Source organism: Chrysochloris asiatica, unplaced genomic scaffold, assembly GCF_000296735.1.
Source record: "Chrysochloris asiatica unplaced genomic scaffold, ChrAsi1.0 scaffold00008, whole genome shotgun sequence".
Classification (NCBI taxonomy): domain Eukaryota; kingdom Metazoa; phylum Chordata; class Mammalia; order Afrosoricida; family Chrysochloridae; genus Chrysochloris; species Chrysochloris asiatica.
Window position 1 is genome coordinate 35922763 of NW_006408526.1, and position 3250 is coordinate 35926012.

Below are 3250 nucleotides of genomic sequence, written 5' to 3' on the forward strand. Positions count from 1 at the left end.
GTGTGGATAGTTTTTGACTAGTCCTTGTATTTTGAAGCTCTTTTATTGGGAGCATAGATATTTACTGTTGTGTGTCCTTTTGCTGAATTAACCCTTTAACCATGAAATAATGTCCTTCTTTATCTCTTATGCTGTTTTGTTTGTTTTTTTGTCTTAAAGTCTGTTTTATCAAAAATTAAGTTTGCTTTTTTTTTTTTTTTTGTCTGGCACTTCTGTTGCATAGTTTTGCCTTAACCATGAATCTTACTTAACAGACTTGGCTCCTTTTTTTGCTGTAATCAAATCTGATGGTTGGAAATAAAAAATAAAAAAAGGGGACATGTTGCATATATCTTTAATATTGAGGCAGTTTCATTTACCAGAGGTGAAAAGTTACCTGATGTAGTACTGAAACCACCCCAATATTTCCTGATACAGATTATAAACTATTGCCACTGAAAACAGGAGAAGGTGAAGATTATCTGCTGGCTTTGAAACAGGAATTCAGTGAAACCATGAAAAGAATGCCTTATTTTATAGAAACACCTGAAAAAAAACAAGATATTGAAAGGTATGGTGAAAACCATATGAAAATATACAAAGAAAAAAAGGGTGCCAGAATGGAGGCGACTCCCAAGAGAGATGATGCCAAGGACAAAATGCTAATAAGGCCCCAAATCCAAAAGGCAGCAGATGTCACTAGTCACTTCATTTTCTAAGAGCGCTGATGTGTTGAAAAAAATTGAGGAATTGGAAAAGAAAGGTGATGGTGAAAAATGAGATGAGGAAACTGAGGAGAAAGAAGGAAGCAGAGAGAAAAGTAAAGAAGGCGATGATGAAGAAGATAATGCAGCAGAATTGGAAGAGTATGATGAAAAGGAGCAAGGAAAGTGACTACATTAACTAGTACTTTGAAGATGGAGATGATTTTGGTGCAGACTGTGATGACATCATGGATGAAGCAACCTACTAGCCATGATATTTCTCCAAAAAATTGTCTGATACAATGTCTGAACATTTGGGCAGACTTTTTTTCTTTCTTATTTCTGATAAGGAATGAGTAAGTATTCTATTTTTGTTTCTGTTGTTTTAGACAGTTGTAACTAAAACTTTCAGAACCATTTTATTTACATAGTAATTAGATCACAAGCTAATCTTTGACACTCTGACATTCCCTTTAAACACTTCTGTCATCCTTTTATGTTCTCATGCAGGTTTTTAAAGTATTATTTTGATTAGGTTGTGTCTAAAGAGCCTTTGCATCTCTCAATCTATGCACTCATACTTGAAAAATTAGTCTTGTTTAATTTTTTATCTTTTATAAAGTTATTTCTAGTCATCATAAAAAAAATTTATACTGCCACTCCTGCTTGTTTTTAATTGCTATTAACTTGATATCTTTGTTTTCCATTCTTTGATTTTTATCTATTTTTGTCTTTATGTGTAACGTGTGTCTGTTGTAGACAACATATTGAAAGGTCCTGTTTTCTTGTTCATTCTGCTACTCTCTATCTCTTGTCTGGTATATTTAATACATTGACATTCAGTGTAATTATCTATAGGTATTAATTGTTTGCAGTATTTTGCTGGGTTTATTTTTCTGTGGTGCTGCTGGGTTTTTTTGGTACATATAATTTTCTGTGCTGAGTTCATTGAGTTTGTGTGTTTGCTTGTAAATTTTCTCATTGCTATTTTTTTTTTTAATTGTGAATTATGTGGGTTCACATGGAAGAATATCAGTTTTACACTCATCCTATCGTATTTCGTTTCGTTGCAATGATCACAATCCTCTCCGTGCATCATCAAACAACCACAGGCCTGTCCCGCATCCCTGCAGCCATCAGCACACAGCCCCTCTCTCTCCCTGAGTCCAGTGTCCCCAGCCACTCCATCTGTCTCAGGCATCATCTCTGCCTCCATTTCTGGCATCGTTGCTTCTCTAGGTAGGGTCCTACACTCTGCTCTTCTCACTTGATGGTCCCAGGGACCTCTGCTCTTGAACTACAAAATCAGTCAGTCCCCTCCTTTTGTTATAAAATATCTACCTTTACATTTCTGACCCTCACAGTCAGTCCTGATATCATTGCTCTTGTTTTAATGTTTGCTAGATCTTCATGGTTTTCCTTTTCTTGATTTTGTGTGTGTGTGTGTGTGTGTGAAAGTGTATTGATTTTTTTTTTTGAGGCTACTCAGTAATTTATTAATTTCTTCCCCAGTTGAAAATAGTCTGGTTTATCTTGAAATCCATTTGACTCCCTTGCCATTTGGAAATTCTCTAACTAAACTTTCCCTTATTTTTGTTTTGCAGTTGTCTTAGTTTTAAATGCATATCTCTGGTTGCCTATTTTCAATCACATAGCTTTATTTTACTTTGGATTCTTTGATATTGGGATTGAATTATGTATGGGTGGTGTGGCCATGTATGTCAATTTCAGGTTGATATCTACTGTTGTTTGTTCTCAATCCAAAGGATTCCCATCAGTATTCTTTGTAAATTGGCCTGGTCATTACAAATTCCTTTAATTTCTATTTATCTAGAGATGTTCTAATTTCCCAGTCACATTTGAGGGGCAGTTTTGCTGGGTGTTTGATTCTTGGTTGGAAAGTGTTTTCTTTCAGAGTTTTGTATATGTCTCCCCATTGCCTTCTTGCCTACATGGTTTCTGCTGAAATATCAGAGCTTAATCTTACTGGGCCTGCTTTGAGGGTAACTTTTAATTTCTCCTGAACTGTTTTTAGAATTCTTTTCTTGTCTTTGATTTTGGAGAGTTTGATTATGATATGTCTTGGTGATTTTCTTTGGGGATCTATCCTGTTTGGGATTTGTTCAGCTTCTTGAATGCTTATCTTTTTGCCTTTCATGAAGTTAGCGAAAGTTTCTTCCAGTACTTCTTTGACTATCTTTTCTGTGCTTTTCTTCATGGCTTCCTGATCTGGAAGTTTGATCATTTTAAGTTATTCTTATTCATGCGATCCCACATGAATCTTAGGTTTTCTTCAGATTTTTCTGATTGTTCTTCTAAATTACTAATATTGAGATTTATCTTTACGCTCACTAATTTAGGATTCCATTTATTTAAGTCTACTCTTTTGTTCTTTCAATGTATTGCCCTTTTCTGATATCTTACTATTGGTGTTGTAGTAGTATTTGTTGTTAAGTTCTGTTGAGTCAGTTTCAGCACATAGTGAGCCTATATAGGATTTCTGAGGAGCAGTTGGTGGGTTTGAACTGCTGACCTTGTGGTTCACAGTCCAGTGCTGATTCTACAGT

General features: G+C 35.2%; 1 pseudogene; it reads left to right on the forward strand.

Moving 5' to 3' along the window:
* Window positions 1-309: 309 nt before the first annotated feature.
* On the forward strand, window positions 310-952 carry LOC102818437 (annotated as a pseudogene).
* The last annotated feature ends 2298 nt before the right edge of the window (window positions 953-3250 follow it).